Source organism: Narcine bancroftii, chromosome 2 (genome assembly GCF_036971445.1).
Source record: "Narcine bancroftii isolate sNarBan1 chromosome 2, sNarBan1.hap1, whole genome shotgun sequence".
NCBI classification, from domain to species: domain Eukaryota; kingdom Metazoa; phylum Chordata; class Chondrichthyes; order Torpediniformes; family Narcinidae; genus Narcine; species Narcine bancroftii.
In genome coordinates, this window is record NC_091470.1 from 135,114,753 (window position 1) to 135,134,014 (window position 19,262).

Sequence of the window (19,262 nt, forward strand, 5' to 3'; positions counted from 1 at the left end):
TTCCCTGCCTCTGATTCCCCACCTCTGATTCCCCATATCTGATTTCCTGCCTCTGTTTCCCCGCCTCTGATTACCCATGTCTGATTCACCGCCTCTGATTCCCCACCTCTGATTCCCCATATCTGATTCCTCGCCTCTGTTTCCCCGCCTCTGATTTCCCGCCTCTGATTCCCCATATCTCATTCCCCGCCTCTGATTCCCCATCTCTGATTCCCGGACTCTGATTCCCCACCTCTGATTCCCGGCCTCTGATTCGCTGCTTCTGATTCTGATTCCCTGCCTCTGATTCCCCATCTCTGATTCCGCACATCTAATTCCCCGCCTCTGTTTCCCCACCTCTGATTCCCCGCCTCTGTTTCCCCATATCTAAGTCCCCGCCTCTGATTCCCCAACTTTGATTCCCCACCTCTGATTCCCCAGCTCTGATTCCCCGCCTCTGATTCCCCGCATCTGATTCCCTGCATCTGATTCCCAGCCTCTGATTCCCTGCCTCTGATTCCCAAACTCTGATTCCCCACCTCTGATTCCCCATATCTGATTCCCCGCCTCTGTTTCCCCGCCTCTGATTCCCCGCCTCTGTTTCCCCATATCTGATTCCCCGCCTCTATTTGCCCGCCTCTGATTCCCCGCCTCTGTTTCCCCATATACGATTACCCGCCTCTGAATCCCCAACTCTGATTCCCTGCCTCTAATTTCCCAGCTCTGATTCCCCGCCTCTGATTCCCCGTTTCTGATTTCCTGCCTCTGATTCCCCGCCTCTGATTACCCATGTCTGATTCACCGCCTCTGATTCCCCACCTCTGATTCCCCATCTCTGATTCCGCACATCCGATTCACTGCCTCTGATTCCCCAACTCTGATTCCCCGCCTCTGATTCCCAGCGTCTTATTCCCTGCTTCTGATTCTGATTCCCTGCCTCTGATTCCCCATCTCTGATTCTGCACATCTGATTCCCTGCCTCTGATTCCCCACCTCTGATTCGCCATATCTGATTCCCCGCCTCTGTTTCCCTGCCTCTGATTCCCCGCCTCTGTTTCCCCATATCTAAGTCCCCGCCTCTGATTCCCCAACTCTGATTCCCCGCATCTGATTCCCCGCGTCTGATTACCGGCCTCTGATTCCCCGCTCTGATTCCCCATCTCGGATTCACAACCTCTGATTCCCCACCTCTGATTCCCCATATCTGATTTGCCGCCTCTGTTTCCCCGCCTCTGATTCCCCACCTCTGATTCCCCGCCTCTGATTCACCAGCTATGATTCCCCGCCTCTGATTCCCCGCATCTGATTCCATGCCTCTGATTCCCCGCCTCTGATTCCACATCTCTGATTCACCACCTCTGATTCATTGCGTCTGATTCCCCGCCTCTGTTTCCCCGCCTCTGATTCCCCGCCTCTGTTTCCCCATATCTAAGTCCCCGCCTCTGATTCCCCAACTCTGATTCCCCACCTCTGATTCCCCAGCTCTGATTCCCCGCCTCTGATTCCCCGCATCTGATTCCCTGCATCTGATTCCCAGCCTCTGATTCCCTGCCTCTGATTCCCAACCTCTGATTCCGCACCTCTGATTCCCCATATCTGATTCCCCGCCTCTGTTTCCCCGCCTCTGTTTCCCCGCCTCTGATTCCCCGCCTCTGTTTCCCCATATCTAAGTCCCCGCCTCTGATTCCCCAACTCTGATTCCCCACCTCTGATTCCCCAGCTCTGATTCCCCGCCTCTGATTCCCCGCATCTGATTCCCTGCATCTGATTCCCAGCCTCTGATTCCCTGCCTCTGATTCCCAACCTCTGATTCCCCACCTCTGATTCCCCATATCTGATTCCGCGCCTCTGTTTCCCCGCCTCTGATTCCCCGCCTCTGTTTCCCCATATCTGATTCCCCGCCTCTATTTCCCCGCCTCTGATTCCCAGCCTCTGATTCCCCATATCTGATTCCCCGCCTCTGATTCCCCAACTCTGATTCCCCGCCTCTGATTCCCCAGCTCTGAATCCCCGCATCTGATTCCCCAGCTCTGAATCCCCGCATCTGATTCCCCGCGTCTGATTACCGGCCTCTGATTACCCGCTCTGATTCCCCATCTCTGATTCACAACCTCTGATTCCCCACCTCTGATTCCCCATATCTGATTTGCCGCCTCTGTTTCCCCGCCTCTGATTCGCCAGCTATGATTCCCCGCCTCTGATTCCCCGCATCTGATTCCCTGCCTCTGATTCCCCGCCTCTGATTCCACATCTCTGATTCACCACCTCTGATTCATTGCGTCTGATTCCCCGCCTCTGATTCCCCATCTCTGATTCCCCATCTCTGATTCCCCAATTCTGATTCACCGCCTCTGATTCCCCAGCTATGTTTCCTCGCCTCTGATTCCCGGCCTCTGATTCCCTGCTTCTGATTCTGATTCCCTGACTCTGATTCCCCATCTCTGATTCCGCACATCTAATTCCCTGCCTCTGATTCCCCACCTCTGATTCCCCATATCTGATTCCCCGCCTCTGTTTCCCCGCCTCTGATTCCCCGCCTCTGTTTCCCCATATCTAAGTCCCCGCCTCTGATTCCCCAACTTTGATTCCCCACCTCTGATTCCCCAGCTCTGATTGCCCGCCTCTGATTCCCCGCATCTGATTCCCTGCATCTGATTCCCAGGCTCTGATTCCCTGCCTCTGATTCCCAAACTCTGATTCCCCACCTCTGATTCCCCATATCTGATTCCCCGCCTCTGTTTCCCCGCCTCTGATTCCCCGCCTCTGTTTCCCCATATCTGATTCCCCGCCTCTATTTGCCTGCCTCTGATTCCCCGCCTCTGTTTCCCCATATCTGATTACACGCCTCTGAATCCCCAACTCTGATTCCCTGCCTCTAATTTCCCAGCTCTGATTCCCCGCCTCTGATTCCCCGTGTCTGATTTCCTGCCTCTGATTCCCGCCTCTGATTACCCATGTCTGATTCACCGCCTCTGATTCCCCACCTCTGATTCCCCATCTCTGATTCCGCACATCCGAATCACTGCCTCTGATTCCCCAGCTCTGATTCCCCGCCTCTGATTCCCCGCGTCTTATTCCCTGCTTCTGATTCTGATTCCCTGCCTCTGATTCCCCATCTCTGATTCTGCACATCTGATTCCCTGCCTCTGATTCCCCACCTCTGATTCCCCATATCTGATTCCCCGCCTCTGAATCCCCATCTCTGATTCCCGGACTCTGATTCCCCACCTCTGATTCCCGGCCTCTTATTACCAGCATCTGATTCCAGGCCTCTGATACCCGGCCTCCGATTCCCCGCTTCTGATTCTGATTCCCTGCCTCTGATTCTCCATCTCTGATTCCGCACATCTGATTCCCTGCCTCTGATTCCCCACCTCTGATTCCCCATATCTGATTCCCTGCCTCTGTTTCCCCGCCTCTGACTCCCCGCCTCTGTTTCCCCATATAGAATTCCCCACCTCTGATGCACCAACTCTGATTCCCCGCCTCTGATTCCCCAGCTCTGATTCCCCGCCTCTGATTCCCCGCATCCGATTCCCCATATCTGATTCCCCGCCTCTGTTTCCCCGCCTCTGATTCCCCGCCTCTGTTTCCCCATATCTGATTCCCCGCCTCTGATTCCCAACTATGATTCCCCGCCTCTGATTCCCCAGCTCTGATTCCCTGCCTCTGATTCCCCGCGTTCTATTCCCTGCCTCTGATTCCCCGCCTGTGATTCCCCATCTCTGATTCACCACCTCTGATTCCCCACCTCTGATTCCCCATATCTAATTCCCCGCCTCTGTTTGCCCGCCTCTGATTCCCCGCCTCTGTTTCCCCATATCTGATTCCCCGCCACTGAATCCCCAACTCTGATTCCCTGCCTCTGATTCCCCAGCTCTGATTCCCCGCCTTTGATTCCCCCCGTCTGATTCCCAGCCTCTGAATCCCCGTGTCTGATATCCTGCCTCTGATTCCCCGCCTCTGATTCCCCATCTCAGATTCACCGCCTCTGATTCCCCACCTCTGATTCCCCATCTCTGATTCCGCACATCCGATTCCCTGCCTCTGATTCCCCGACTCTGATTCACCACCTCTGATTCCCCAGCTCTGATTCCCCGCCTCTGATTCCCCAACTCTGATTCCCCGCCTCTGATTCCCCGCCTCTGTTTCCCCATATCAAAGTCCCCGCCTCTGATTCCCCAACTCTGATTCCCCACCTCTGATTCCCCAGCTCTGATTACCCACCTCTGATTCCCCATCTCTGATTCCGCACATCTGATTCCCTGCCTCTGATTCCCCACCTCTGTTTCCCCATATCTAAGTCCCCGCCTCTGATTCCCCAACTTTGATTCCCCACCTCTGATTCCCCAGCTCTGATTCCCCGCCTCTGATTCCCCGCATCTGATTCCCTGCATCTGATTCCCAGCCTCTGATTCCCTGCCTCTGATTCCCAACCTCTGATTCCCCACCTCTGATTCCCCATATCTGATTCCCCGCCTCTCTTTCCCCGCCTCTGATTCACCGCCTCTGTTTCCCCATATCTGATTCCCCGCCTCTATTTGCCCGCCTCTGATTCCCCGCCTCTGTTTCCCCATATCTGATTCCCCGCCTCTGAATCCCCAACTCTGATTCCCTGCCTCTAATTTCCCAGCTCTGATTCCCCGCCTCTGATTCCCCGCCTCTGATTCCACATCTCTGATTCACCACCTCTGATTCATTGCGTCTGATAACCTGCCTCTGATTCCCCATCTCTGATTCCCCATCTCTGATTCCCCAATTCTGATTCACCGCCTCTGATTCCCAGCTATGTTTCCTCGCCTCTGATTCCCGGCCTCTGATTCCCTGCTTCTGATTCTGATTCCCTGACTCTGATTCCCCATCTCTGATTCCGCACATCTAATTCCCTGCCTCTGATTCCCCACCTCTGATTCCCCATATCTGATTCCCCGCCTCTGTTTCCCCGCCTCTGATTCCCCGCCTCTGTTTCCCCATATCTAAGTCCCCGCCTCTGATTCCCCAACTTTGATTCCCCACCTCTGATTCCCCAGCTCTGATTGCCCGCCTCTGATTCCCCGCATCTGATTCCCTGCATCTGATTCCCAGGCTCTGATTCCCTGCCTCTGATTCCCAAACTCTGATTCCCCACCTCTGATTCCCCATATCTGATTCCCCGCCTCTGTTTCCCCGCCTCTGATTCCCCGCCTCTGTTTCCCCATATCTGATTCCCCGCCTCTATTTGCCTGCCTCTGATTCCCCGCCTCTGTTTCCCCATATCTGATTACACGCCTCTGAATCCCCAACTCTGATTCCCTGCCTCTAATTTCCCAGCTCTGATTCCCCGCCTCTGATTCCCCGTGTCTGATTTCCTGCCTCTGATTCCCCGCTTCTGATTACCCATGTCTGATTCACCGCCTCTGATTCCCCACCTCTGATTCCCCATCTCTGATTCCGCACATCCGAATCACTGCCTCTGATTCGCCAGCTCTGATTCCCCGCCTCTGATTCCCCGCGTCTTATACCCTGCTTCTGATTCTGATTCCCTGCCTCTGATTCCCCATCTCTGATTCTGCACATCTGATTCCCTGCCTCTGATTCCCCACCTCTGATTCCCCATATCTGATTCCCCGCCTCTGAATCCCCATCTCTGATTCCCGGACTCTGATTCCCCACCTCTGATTCCCGGCCTCTTATTACCAGCATCTGATTCCAGGCCTCTGATACCCGGCCTCTGATTCCCCGCTTCTGATTCTGATTCCCTGCCTCTGATTCTCCATCTCTGATTCCGCACATCTGATTCCCTGCCTCTGATTCCCCACCTCTGATTCCCCATATCTGATTCCCTGCCTCTGTTTCCCCGCCTCTGATTCCCCGCCTCTGTTTCCCCATATAGAATTCCCCACCTCTGATGCACCAACTCTGATTCCCCGCCTCTGATTCCCCAGCTCTGATTCCCCGCCTCTGATTCCCCGCATCCGATTCCCCATATCTGATTCCCCGCCTCTGTTTCCCCGCCTCTGATTCCCCGCCTCTGTTTCCCCATATCTGATTCCCCGCCTCTGATTCCCAACTATGATTCCCCGCCTCTGATTCCCCAGCTCTGATTCCCTGCCTCTGATTCCCCGCGTTCTATTCCCTGCCTCTGATTCCACGCCTGTGATTCCCCATCTCTGATTCACCACCTCTGATTCCCCACCTCTGATTCCCCATATCTAATTCCCCGCCTCTGTTTGCCCGCCTCTGATTCCCCGCCTCTGTTTCCCCATATCTGATTCCCCGCCACTGAATCCCCAACTCTGATTCCCTGCCTCTGATTCCCCAGCTCTGATTCCCCGCCTTTGATTCCCCCCGTCTGATTCCCAGCCTCTGAATCCCCGTGTCTGATATCCTGCCTCTGATTCCCCGCCTCTGATTCCCCATCTCAGATTCACCGCCTCTGATTCCCCACCTCTGATTCCCCATCTCTGATTCCGCACATCCGATTCCCTGCCTCTGATTCCCCGACTCTGATTCACCACCTCTGATTCCCCAGCTCTGATTCCCCGCCTCTGATTCCCCAACTCTGATTCCCCGCCTCTGATTCCCCGCCTCTGTTTCCCCATATCTAAGTCCCCGCCTCTGATTCCCCAACTCTGATTCCCCACCTCTGATTCCCCAGCTCTGATTACCCACCTCTGATTCCCCATCTCTGATTCCGCACATCTGATTCCCTGCCTCTGATTCCCCACCTCTGTTTCCCCATATCTAAGTCCCCGCCTCTGATTCCCCAACTTTGATTCCCCACCTCTGATTCCCCAGCTCTGATTCCCCGCCTCTGATTCCCCGCATCTGATTCCCTGCATCTGATTCCCAGCCTCTGATTCCCTGCCTCTGATTCCCAACCTCTGATTCCCCACCTCTGATTCCCCATATCTGATTCCCCGCCTCTCTTTCCCCGCCTCTGATTCACCGCCTCTGTTTCCCCATATCTGATTCCCCGCCTCTATTTGCCCGCCTCTGATTCCCCGCCTCTGTTTCCCCATATCTGATTCCCCGCCTCTGAATCCCCAACTCTGATTCCCTGCCTCTAATTTCCCAGCTCTGATTCCCCGCCTCTGATTCCCCGTGTCTGATTTCCTGCCTCTGATTCCCCGCCTCTGATTACCCATGTCTGATTCACCGCCTCTGATTCCCCACCTCTGATTCCCCATCTCTGATTCCGCACATCCGATTCCCTGCCTCTGATTCCCTGCCTCTGATTCACTGCCTCTGCTTCCCCAGCTCTGATTTCCCGCCTCTGATTCCCCGCGTCTTATCCCCTGCTTCTGATTCTGATTCCCTGCCTCTGATTCCCCATCTCTGATTCCGCACATCTGATTCCCTGCCTCTGATTCCCCACCTCTGATTCCCCATATCTGATTCCCCGCCTCTGTTTCCCCGCCTCTGATTCCCCGCCTCTGATTCCCCAACTCTGATTCCCCACCTCTGATTCCCCAGCTCTGATTCCCCGCCTCTGATCCCCGCATCTGATTCCCTGCATCTGATTCCCAGCCTCTGATTCCCTGCCTCTGATTCCCAACCTCTGATTCCCCACCTCTGATTCCCCATATCTGATTCCCCGCCTCTGTTTCCCCATCTCTGATTCCCCGCCTCTGTTTCCCCATATCTGATTCCCCGCCTCTATTTGCCCACCTCTGATTCCCCACCTCTGTTTCCCCATATCTGATTCCCCGCCACTGAATCCCCAACTCTGATTCCCTGCATCTAATTCCCCAGCTCTGATTCCCCGCCTCTGATTCCCCGTGTCTGATTTCCTGCCTCTGATTCCCCGCCTCTGATTACCCATGTCTGATTCACCGCCTCTGATTCCCCACCTCTGATTCCCCATCTCTGATTCCGCACATCCGATTCCCTGCCTCTGAATCCCCGCCTCTGATTCACCGCCTCTGATTCCCGGCCTCTGATTTACCGCCTCTGATTCCCTGCCACTGATACCCCGCCCCTGATTCCCCACCTCTGATTCCCCATATCTGATTCCCCGCCTCTGTTTCCCCACCTCTGATTCCCCGCCTCTGATTCCCCATATCTCATTCCCCGCCTCTGAATCCCCATCTCTGATTCCCGGACTCTGATTCCCCACCTCTGATTCCCGGCCTCTTATTCCCGGCATCTGATTCCGGCCTCTGATTCCCGGCCTCTGATTCCCTGCTTCTGATTCTGATTCCCTGCCTTTGATTCCCCATCTCTGATTCCGCACATCTGATTCCCTGCCTCTGATTCCCCACCTCTGAATCCCCATATCTGATTCCCCACCTCTGTTTCCCCGCCTCTGATTCCACACCTCTCTTTCCCAATATCTAAGTCCCCGCCTCTGATTCCCCAACTCTGATTCCCCACCTCTGATTCCCCAGCTCTGATTCCCCGCCTCTGATTCCCCGCATCTGATTCCCTGCATCTGATTCCAAGCCTCTGATTCCCTGCCTCTGATTCCCAAACTCTGATTCCCCACCTCTGATTCCCCATATCTGATTCCCCGCCTCTGTTTCCCCGCCTCTGATTCCCCGCCTCTGTTTCCCCATATCTAATTCCCCACCTCTGATGCACCAACTCTGATTCCCCGCCTCTGATTCCCCAGCTCTGATTCCCCGCCTCTGATTCCCCGCATCCGATTCCCCATAACTGATTCCCCGCCTCTGTTTCCCTGCCTCTGATTCCCCGCCTCTGTTTCCCCATATCTGATTCCCCGCCTCTGATTCCCAACTATGATTCCCCGCCTCTGATTCCCCAGCTCTGATTCCCTGCCTCTGATTCCCCGCGTTCTATTCCCTGCCTCTGATTCTCCGCCTGTGATTCCCCATCTCTGATTCACCACCTCTGATTCCCCACATCTGATTCCCCATATCTAATTCCCCGCCTCTGTTTGCCCGCCTCTGATTCCCCGCCTCTGTTTCCCCATATCTGATTCCCCGCCACTGAATCCCCAACTCTGATTCCCTGCCTCTGATTCCCCAGCTCTGATTCCCCGCCTTTGATTCCCCCCGTCTGATTCCCAGCCTCTGAATCCCCGTGTCTGATATCCTGCCTCTGATTCCCCGCCTCTGATTCCCCATCTCAGATTCACCGCCTCTGATTCCCCACCTCTGATTCCCCATCTCTGATTCCGCACATCCGATTCCCTGCCTCTGATTCCCCGACTCTGATTCCCCACCTCTGATTCCCCAGCTCTGATTCCCCGCCTCTGATTCCCCAACTCTGATTCCCCGCCTCTGATTCCCCGCCTCTGTTTCCCCATATCTAATTCCCCGCCTCTGATTCCCCAACTCTGATTCCCTGCCTCTGATTCCCCAGCTCTGATTCCCCGCCTTTGACTCCCCCCGTCTGATTCCCCGCCTCTGAATCCCCGTGTCTGATATCCTGCCTCTGATTCCCCGCCTCTGATTCCCCATCTCAGATTCACAGCCTCTGATTCCCCACCTCTGATTCCCCATCTCTGATTCCGCACATCCGATTCCCTGCCTCTGATTCCCCGACTCTGATTCCCCACCTCTGATGCACCAACTCTGATTCCCCGACTCTGATTCCCCAGCTCTGATTCACCGCCTCTGATTCCCCGCATCCGATTCCCCATATCTGATTCCCCGCCTCTGTTTCCCCGCCTCTGATTCCCCGCCTCTGTTTCCCCATATCTGATTCCCCGCCTCTGATTCCCAACTATGATTCCCCGCCTCTGATTCCCCAGCTCTGATTCCCTGCCTCTGATTCCCCGCGTTCTATTCCCTACCTCTGATTCCCCGCCTGTGATTCCCCATCTCTGATTCACCACCTCTGATTCCCCACCTCTGATTCCCCATATCTAATTCCCCGCCTCTGTTTGCCCGCCTCTGATTCCCCGCCTCTGTTTCCCCATATCTGATTCCCCGCCTCTGAATTCCCAACTCTGATTCCCTGCCTCTGATTCCCCAGCTCTGATTCCCCGCCTTTGACTCCCCCCATCTGATTCCCCGCCTCTGAATCCCCGTGTCTGATATCCTGCCTCTGATTCCCCGCCTCTGATTCCCCATCTCAGATTCACAGCCTCTGATTCCCCACCTCTGATTCCCCATCTCTGATTCCGCACATCCGATTCCCTGCCTCTGATTCCCCGACTCTGATTCCCCACCTCTGATTCCCCAGCTCTGATTCCCCGCCTCTGATTCCCCAACTCTGATTCCCCGCCTCTGATAACCCAGCTCTGATTCCCCGCCTCTGATTCCCCGTGTTTGATTCCCTGCCTCTGATTCCCCGCCTCTGATTCCCCATCTCTGATTCACCGCCTTTGATTCGCCACCACTGATTCCCCATATCTGATTCCTCGCCTCTGTTTCCCCGCCTGTGATTCCCCGCCTCTGATTCCCCATATCTCACTCCCCGCCTCTGATTCCCCATCTCTGATTCCCTGCCTCTGATTCCCCGCCTCTGATTCCCCATCTCTGATTCACCGCCTTTGATTCGCCACCTCTGATTCCCCATATCTGATTCCTCGCCTCTGTTTCCCCGCCTGTGATTCCCCGCCTCTGATTCCCCATATCTCACTCCCCGCCTCTGATTCCCCATCTCTGATTCCCGGACTCTGATTCCCCACCTCTGATTCCCGGCCTCTTATTCCCGGCATCTGATTCCGGCCTCTGATTCCCGGCCTCTGATTCCCTGCTTCTGATTCTGATTCCCTGCCTCTGATTCCCCATTTCTGATTCCGCACATCTAATTCCCTGCCTCAGATTCCCCACCTCTGATTCCCCATATCTGATTCCCCGCCTCTGTTTCCCCGCCTCTGATTCCCCGCCTCTGTTTCCCCATATCTAAGTCCCCAACTTTGATTCCCCACCTCTGATTCCCCAGCTCTGATTCCCCGCTTCTGATTCCCCGCATCTGATTCCCTGCATCTGATTCCCAGCCTCTGATTCCCTGCCTCTGATTCACAACCTCTGATTCCCCACCTCTGACTCCCCATATCTGATTCCCCGCCTCTGTTTCCCCGCCTCTGATTCCCCGCCTCTGTTTCCCCATATCTGATTCCCCGCCTCTATTTGCCCGCCTCTGATTCCCCGCCTCTGTTTCCCCATATCTGATTCCCCGCCTCTGAATCCCCAACTCTGATTCCCTGCCTCTAATTTCCCAGCTCTGATTCCCCGCCTCTGATTCCCCGTGTCTGATTTCCTGCCTCTGATTCCCCACCTCTGATTACCCATGTCTGATTCACCGCCTCTGATTCCCCACCTCTGATTCCCCATCTCTGATTCCGCACATCCGATTCCCTGCCTCTGATTCCCAGCCTTTGATTCACTGCCTCTGATTCCCCAGCTCTGATTCCCCGCCTCTGATTCCCCGCGTCTTATTCCCTGCTTCTGATTCTGATTCCCTGCCTCTGATTCCCCATCTCTGATTCCGCACATCTGATTCCCTGCCTCTGATTCCCCACCTCTGATTCCCCATAACTGATTTCCCGCCTCCGTTTCCCCGCCTCTGATTCCCCATATCTAATTCCCCACCTCTGATGCACCAACTCTGATTCCCCGCCTCTGATTCCCCGTGTATGATTCCCTGCCTCTGATTCCCCGCCTCTGATTCCCCGTGTATGATTCCCTGCCTCTGTTTCCCCGCCTCTGATTCCCCGCCCCTGTTTCCCCATATCTGATTCCACGCCTCTGATTCCCCATATCTAAGTCCCCGCCTCTGATTCCCCAACTTTGATTCCCCACCTCTGATACCCCAGCTCTGATTCCCCGCCTCTGATTCCCCACATCTGATTCCCTGCATCTGATTCCCAGCCTCTGATTCCCTGCATCTGATTCCCAGCCTCTGATTCCCTGCCTCTGATTCCCCATCTCTGATTCCGCACATCCGATTCCCTGCCTCTGATTCCCCGCCTCTGATTCACCGCCTCTGATTCCCGGCCTCTGATTTCCCGCCTCTGATTCCCTGCCACTGATACCCCGCCCCTGATTCCCCACCTCTGATTCCCCATATCTGATTCCCCGCCTCTGTTTCCCCGCCTCTGATTCCCCGCCTCTGATTCCCCATACCTCATTCCCCGCCTCTGAATCCCCATCTCTGATCCCCGGACTCTGATTCCCCACCTCTGATTCCCGGCCTCTTATTCCCGGCATCTAATTCCGGCCTCTGATTCCGGCCTCTGATTCCCGGCCTCTGATTCCCTGCTTCTGATTCTGATTCCCTGCCTTTGATTCCCCATCTCTGATTCCGCACATCTGATTCCCTGCCTCTGATTCCCAACCTCTGATTCCCCATATCTGATTCCCCTCCTCTGTTTCCCCGCCTCTGATTCCCCGCCTCTGTTTCCCAATATCTAAGTCCCCGCCTCTGATTCCCCAACTCTGATTCCCCACCTCTGATTCCACAGCTCAGATTCCCCGCCTCTGATTCCCCGCATCTGATTCCCTGCATCTGATTCCAAGCCTCTGATTCCCTGCCTCTGATTCCCAAACTCTGATTCCCCACCTCTGATTCCTCATATCTGATTCCCCGCCTCTGTTTCCCCGCCTCTGATTCCCCGCCTCTGTTTCACCATATCTGATTCCCGGCCTCTGATTCCCCGCCTCTGATTCCCCGCCTCTGATTTCTTGCCTCTGATTCCCCATCTCCGATTCCGCACATCTGATTCCCTGCCTCTGATTCCCCGCCTCTGATTCCCCGCCTCTGATTCCCTTCCTCTGATTCCCAACCTCTGATTCCCCACCTCTGATTCCCCGTGTTTGATTCCCCGCCTCTGATTCCCCAACTCTACTTCCCCGCCACTGATTCCCCAGATCTGATTCCCTGCCTCTGTTTCCCCGCCTCTTATTCCCTGCCTCTGATTCCCAACCTCTGATTCCACACCTCTGATTCCCCATATCTGATTCCCCGCCTCTGTTTCCCCGCCTCTGATTCCCTGCCCCTGTTTCCCCATATCTGATTCCCCGCCTCTGATTCCCCAACTCTGATTCCCCGCCTCTGATTCCCCAGCTCTGATTCCCCGCCTCTGATTCCCCATCTCTGATTCATCGCCTTTGATTCGCCACCTCTGATTCCCCATATCTGATTCCCCACCTCTGTTTCCCCGCCTCTGATTCCCCGCCTCTGATTCTCCATATCTCATTCCCCGCCTTTGAATCCCAATCTCTGATTCCCGGACTCTGATTCCCCACCTCTGATTCCCGGCCTCTTATTCCCAGGATCTGATTCCAGGCCTCTGATTCCCCGCTTCTGATTCTGATTCCCTGCCTCTGATTCCCCATCTCTGATTCCGCACATCTGATTCCCCGCCTCTGATTCCCCGCATCCGATTCCCCATATCTGATTCCCCGCCTGTGTTTCCCCGCCTCTGATTCCCCGCCTCTGTTTCCCCATATCTGATTCCCCGCCTCTGATTCCCAACTATGATTCCCCGCCTCTGATTCCCCAGCTCTGATTCCCTGCCTCTGATTCCCCGCGTTCTATTCCCTACCTCTGATTCCCCGCCTGTGATTCCCCATCTCTGATTCACCACCTCTGATTCCCCACCTCTGATTCCCCATATCTAATTCCCCGCCTCTGTTTGCCCGCCTCTGATTCCCCGCCTCTGTTTCCCCATATCTGATTCCCCGCCTCTGAATTCCCAACTCTGATTCCCTGCCTCTGATTCCCCAGCTCTGATTCCCCGCCTTTGACTCCCCCCATCTGATTCCCCGCCTCTGAATCCCCGTGTCTGATATCCTGCCTCTGATTCCCCGCCTCTGATTCCCCATATCAGATTCACAGCCTCTGATTCCCCACCTCTGATTCCCCATCTCTGATTCCGCACATCCGATTCCCTGCCTCTGATTCCCCGACTCTGATTCCCCACCTCTGATTCCCCAGCTCTGATTCCCCGCCTCTGATTCCCCAACTCTGATTCCCCGCCTCTGATAACCCAGCTCTGATTCCCCGCCTCTGATTCCCCGTGTTTGATTCCCTGCCTCTGATTCCCCGCCTCTGATTCCCCATCTCTGATTCAGCGCCTTTGATTCGCCACCACTGATTCCCCATATCTGATTCCTCGCCTCTGTTTCCCCGCCTGTGATTCCCCGCCTCTGATTCCCCATATCTCACTCCCCGCCTCTGATTCCCCATCTCTGATTCCCTGCCTCTGATTCCCCGCCTCTGATTCCCCATCTCTGATTCACCGCCTTTGATTCGCCACCTCTGATTCCTCATATCTGATTCCTCGCCTCTGTTTCCCCGTCTGTGATTCCCCGCCTCTGATTCCCCATATCTCACTCCCCGCCTCTGATTCCCCATCTCTCATTCCCGGACTCTGATTCCCCACCTCTGATTCCCGGCCTCTTATTCCCGGCATCTGATTCCGGCCTCTGATTCCCGGCCTCTGATTCCCTGCTTCTGATTCTGATTCCCTGCCTCTGATTCCCCATTTCTGATTCCGCACATCTAATTCCCTGCCTCAGATTCCCCACCTCTGATTCCCCATATCTGATTCCCCGCCTCTGTTTCCCCGCCTCTGATTCCCCGCCTCTGTTTCCCCATATCTAAGTCCCCAACTTTGATTCCCCACCTCTGATTCCCCAGCTCTGATTCCCCGCTTCTGATTCCCCGCATCTGATTCCCAGCATCTGATTCCCAGCCTCTGATTCCCTGCCTCTGATTCACAACCTCTGATTCCCCACCTCTGACTCCCCATATCTGATTCCCCGCCTCTGTTTCCCCGCCTCTGATTCCCCGCCTCTGTTTCCCCATATCTGATTCCCCGCCTCTATTTGCCCGCCTCTGATTCCCCGCCTCTGTTTCCCCATATCTGATTCCCCGCCTCTGAATCCCCAACTCTGATTCCCTGCCTCTAATTTCCCAGCTCTGATTCCCCGCCTCTGATTCCCCGTGTCTGATTTCCAGCCTCTGATTCCCCACCTCTGATTACCCATGTCTGATTCACCGCCTCTGATTCCCCACCTCTGATTCCCCATCTCTGATTCCGCACATCCGATTCCCTGCCTCTGATTCCCAGCCTTTGATTCACTGCCTCTGATTCCCCAGCTCTGATTCCCCGCCTCTGATTCCCCGCGTCTTATTCCCTGCTTCTGATTCTGATTCCCTGCCTCTGATTCCCCATCTCTGATTGCGCACATCTGATTCCCTGCCTCTGATTCCCCACCTCTGATTCCCCATAACTGATTTCCCGCCTCTGTTTCCCCGCCTCTGATTCCCCATATCTAATTCACCACCTCTGATGCACCAACTCTGATTCCCCGCCTCTGATTCCCCGTGTATGATTCCCTGCCTCTGATTCCCCGCCTCTGATTCCCCGTGTATGATTCCCTGCCTCTGTTTCCCCGCCTCTGATTCCCCGCCCCTGTTTCCCCATATCTGATTCCACGCCTCTGATTCCCCATATCTAAGTCCCCGCCTCTGATTCCCCAACTTTGATTCCCCACCTCTGATACCCCAGCTCTGATTCCCCGCCTCTGATTCCCCACATCTGATTCCCTGCATCTGATTCCCAGCCTCTGATTCCCTGCATCTGATTCCCAGCCTCTGATTCCCTGCCTCTGATTCCCCACCTCTGATTCCCCATATCTGATTCCCCGCCTCTGTTTCCACGCCTCTGATTCCCCGCCTCTGTTTCCCCATATCGGATTCCCCGCCTCTATTTGCCCACCTCTGGTTCCCCACCTCTATTTCCCCATATCTGATTCCCCGCCTCTGAATCCCCAACTCTGATTCCCTGCATCTAATTCCCCAGCTCTAATTCCCCTCCAATGATTCCCCGTGTCTGATTTCCTGCCTCTGATTCCCCGCCTCTGATTACCCATGTCTGATTCACCGCCTCTGACTCCCCACCTCTGATTCCCCATCTCTGATTCCGCACATCCGATTCCCTGCCTCTGATTCCCCGCCTCTGATTCACCGCCTCTGATTCCCGGCCTCTGATTTCCCGCCTCTGATTCCCTGCCACTGATACCCCGCCCCTGATTCCCCACCTCTGATTCCCCATATCTGATTCCCCGCCTCTGTTTCCCCGCCTCTGATTCCCCGCCTCTGATTCCCCATACCTCATTCCCCGCCTCTGAATCCCCATCTCTGATCCCCGGACTCTGATTCCCCACCTCTGATTCCCGGCCTCTTATTCCCGGCATCTAATTCCGGCCTCTGATTCCGGCCTCTGATTCCCGGCCTCTGATTCCCTGCTTCTGATTCTGATTCCCTGCCTTTGATTCCCCATCTCTGATTCCGCACATCTGATTCCCTGCCTCTGATTCCCAACCTCTGATTCCCCATATCTGATTCCCCGCCTCTGTTTCCCCGCCTCTGATTCCCCGCCTCTGTTTCCCAATATCTAAGTCCCCGCCTCTGATTCCCCAACTCTGATTCCCCACCTCTGATTCCACAGCTCAGATTCCCCGCCTCTGATTCCCCGCATCTGATTCCCTGCATCTGATTCCAAGCCTCTGATTCCCTGCCTCTGATTCCCAAACTCTGATTCCCCACCTCTGATTCCTCATATCTGATTCCCCGCCTCTGTTTCCCCGCCTCTGATTCCCCGCCTCTGTTTCACCATATCTGATTCCCGGCCTCTGATTCCCCGCCTCTGATTCCCCGCCTCTGATTTCTTGCCTCTGATTCCCCATCTCCGATTCCGCACATCTGATTCCCTGCCTCTGATTCCCCGCCTCTGATTCCCCGCCTCTGATTCCCTTCCTCTGATTCCCAACCTCTGATTCCCCACCTCTGATTCCCCGTGTTTGATTCCCCGCCTCTGATTCCCCAACTCTACTTCCCCGCCACTGATTCCCCAGATCTGATTCCCTGCCTCTGTTTCCCCGCCTCTTATTCCCTGCCTCTGATTCCCAACCTCTGATTCCACACCTCTGATTCCCCATATCTGATTCCCCGCCTCTGTTTCCCCGCCTCTGATTCCCTGCCCCTGTTTCCCCATATCTGATTCCCCGCCTCTGATTCCCCAACTCTGATTCCCCGCCTCTGATTCCCCAGCTCTGATTCCCCGCCTCTGATTCCCCATCTCTGATTCATCGCCTTTGATTCGCCACCTCTGATTCCCCATATCTGATTCCCCACCTCTGTTTCCCCGCCTCTGATTCCCCGCCTCTGATTCTCCATATCTCATTCCCCGCCTTTGAATCCCAATCTCTGATTCCCGGACTCTGATTCCCCACCTCTGATTCCCGGCCTCTTATTCCCAGGATCTGATTCCAGGCCTCTGATTCCCCGCTTCTGATTCTGATTCCCTGCCTCTGATTCCCCATCTCTGATTCCGCACATCTGATTCCCTGCCTCTGATTCCCCACCTCTGATTCCCCATATCTGATTCCCCGCTTCTGTTTCCCCGCCTCGAATTCCCCGCCTCTGTTTCCCCATATCTAATTCCCCACCTCTGATGCACCAACTCTGATTCCCCGACTCTGATTCCCCAGCTCTGATTCACCGCCTCTGATTCCCCGCATCCGATTCCCCATATCTGATTCCCCGCCTCTGTTTCCCCGCCTCTGATTCCCCGACTCTGTTTCCCCATATCTGATTCCCCGCCTCTGATTCCCAACTATGATTCCCCGCCTCTGATTCCCCAGCTCTGATTCCCTGCCTCTGCTTCCCCGCGTTCTATTCCCTACCTCTGATTCCCCGCCTGTGATTCCCCATCTCTGATTCACCACCTCTGATTCCCCACCTCTGATTCCCCATATCTAATTCCCCGCCTCTGTTTGCCCGCCTCTGATTCCCCGCCTCTGTTTCCCCATATCTGATTCCCCGCCTCTGAATCCCCAACTCTGATTCCCTGCCTCTGATTCCCCAGCTCTGATTCCCCGCCTTTGACTCCCCCCGTCTGATTCCCCGCCTCTGAATCCCCGTGTCTGATATCCTGCCTCTGATTCCCCGCCTCTGATTCCCCATCTCAGATTCACAGTCTCTGATTCCCCACCTCTGATTCCCCATCTCTGATTCCGCACATCCGATTCCCTGCCTCTGATTCCCCGACTCTGATTCCCCACCTCTGATTCCCCAGCTCTGATTCCCCGCCTCTGATTCCCAAACTCTGATTCCCCGCCTCTGATAACCCAGCTCTGATTCCCCGCCTCTGATTCCCCGTGTTTGATTCCCTGCCTCTGATTCCCCGCCTCTGATTCCCCATCTCTGATTCACCGCCTTTGATTCGCCACCTCTGATTCCCCATATCTGATTCCTCGCCTCTGTTTCCCCGCCTGTGATTCCCCGCCTCTGATTCCCCATATCTCACTCCCCGCCTCTGATTCCCCATCTCTGATTCCCGGACTCTGATTCCCCACCTCTGATTCCCGGCCTCTTATTCCCGGCATCTGATTCCGGCCTCTGATTCCCGACCTCTGATTCCCTGCTTCTGATTCTGATTCCCTGCCTCTGATTCCCCATTTCTGATTCTGCACATCTAATACCCTGCCTCAGATTCCCCACCTCTGATTCCCCATATCTGATTCCCCGCCTCTGTTTCCCCGCCTCTGATTCCCCGCCTCTGTTTCCCCATATCTAAGTCCCCGCTTCTGATTCCCCAACTTTGATTCCCCACCTCTGATTCCCCAGCTCTGATTCCCCGCTTCTGATTCCCCGCATCTGATTCCCTGCATCTGATTCCCAGCCTCTGATTCCCTGCCTCTGATTCACAACCTCTGATTCCCCAACTCTGACTCCCCATATCTGATTCCCCGCCTCTGTTTCCCCGCCTCTGATTCCCCGCCTCTGTTTCCCCATATCTGATTCCCCGCCTCTATTTGCCCGCCTCTGATTCCCCGCCTCTGTTTCCCCAACTCTGATTCCCTGCCTCTAATTTCCCAGCTCTGATTCCCCGCCTCTGATTCCCCGTGTCTGATTTCCTGCCTCTGATTCCCCACCTCTGATTACCCATGTCTGATTCACCGCCTCTGATTCCCCACCTCTGATTCCCCATCTCTGATTCCGCACATCCGATTCCCTGCCTCTGATTCCCAGCCTTTGATTCACTGCCTCCGATTCCCCAGCTCTGATTCCCCGCCTCCAATTCCCCGCGTCTTATTCCCTGCTTCTGATTCTGATTCCCTGCCTCTGATTCCCCATCTCTGATTCCGCACATCTGATTCCCTGCCTCTGATTCCCCACCTCTGATTCCCCATAACTGATTTCCCGCCTCTGTTTCCCCGCCTCTGATTCCCCATATCTGATTCCCCGCCTCTGTTTCCCCGCCTCTGATTCCCCGCCTCTGTTTCCCCATATCTGATTCCCCGGCTCTGATTCCCAACTATGATTCCCCGCCTCTGATTCCCCAGCTCTGATTCCCTGCCTCTGATTCCCCGCGT